At 63.1% G+C, this 1,126-nt stretch overlaps 1 long non-coding RNA gene across 1 annotated transcript; it reads right to left on the reverse strand.

The window, feature by feature from the left end:
- Nucleotides 1-514: 514 nt before the first annotated feature.
- LOC113979613 lies at nucleotides 515-942 on the reverse strand. The gene is made up of 2 exons (XR_003537927.1): nucleotides 855-942; nucleotides 515-743 (listed from the first exon to the last, which is right to left on the reverse strand). It is a non-coding gene; the product is annotated as an uncharacterized LOC113979613 (long non-coding RNA).
- Nucleotides 943-1,126: the final 184 nt, after the last annotated feature.

A 1,126-nucleotide genomic window follows, 5' to 3' on the forward strand; every position in this document is an offset into this window, starting at 1 on the left:
CCCCCCCCCGGGGATGGACAGACAGACACGTGGGTTATTGAGGGGGACGGGGGGGTTATTTTGGAGGGGGGACACGAATTTATTTTGGGGGGGACACGGGATTATTGATGGGGAGGATGAGGAGGAAATAGCCGGGGCAGAGGAAGGGCGGAAGTGACGTTCGAAGTCAATGCGGGCGTCGCCATGTTGGAAGCGGGCAAGGCTCGATTCCCCCCCCACTGGGATGGACAGACGGACACGGGGGCTACTGGGGAGGCTTATTTTGGTTGGGGGGACACGTTTATTGAGGGTGGAGAAGGAACAGTCACGGAAGGGCCAAAGGAAGAGCGGAAGTGACATTCTGAAGTCTCCAATGGGCGCCGCCATATTGGAAGCGGGCAGGGCGCGACCGCCCCCTTCTCACAGGGATGGACAGACGGACACGGGGGATTATTAGAGAGCTCAGGAGAGTTATTTTGGGGGACGGGGGGGGTTATTTGCGGGGGCACGTGTTAAATTGGGGTTTTTTTGGGGGGGAGGAGATGAGAGAAGCCCCAGAACGGTACGGGCGGAAGTGACGTCACGAAGCGCCCAACGGGCGCCGCCATGTTGGAAACGGGCAGGTTCCTCCCCCGGGGATGGACAGACGGACACGGGGAGGGGGTTTATTTATTTTGGGGGGTCCTCAGCCCCCTCCCCCCGCTCCAGGATGGCCCCCAGCAGCTCCTCGCACATCAGCAGCGCCCGCGCCACGTGGAAACACCCTGGAAAAGGGAGGGAGAGGGGGGAGGGAAACACAATCCCAGTGGCTCCCAGTGGCTCCCAGTTACACCAGTGACCCCCACACACCCCCATCTTGAAGCCCCCAGACCCACCTTTGTAGGGCCCCCCCTTGATGGTGAGAGCGACGGTGCCGTCCCGGTTCAGGTACCCGAACCACTCGCCGTGTTCGGGGTCACGGAACTGAGGGGGGGGATTTTGGGGGGGTTTGAGACCACCCCCAACCACCTCCATCCCCCCACCGGGGGCTGGAGACCCCAGGGGACCCCCCAACTACGGGGGGGTTCCCCAGTAGGGACCCCCCAATAGGGAGAATGGAGGAGACACCCCCCCCTCACCCGCCCCACCAGGAGCGACCCCCCCCCCA

This window comes from Neopelma chrysocephalum, unplaced genomic scaffold, assembly GCF_003984885.1.
Source record: "Neopelma chrysocephalum unplaced genomic scaffold, ASM398488v2 Primary Assembly neopelma1_85953, whole genome shotgun sequence".
In the NCBI taxonomy this organism is placed as follows: domain Eukaryota; kingdom Metazoa; phylum Chordata; class Aves; order Passeriformes; family Pipridae; genus Neopelma; species Neopelma chrysocephalum.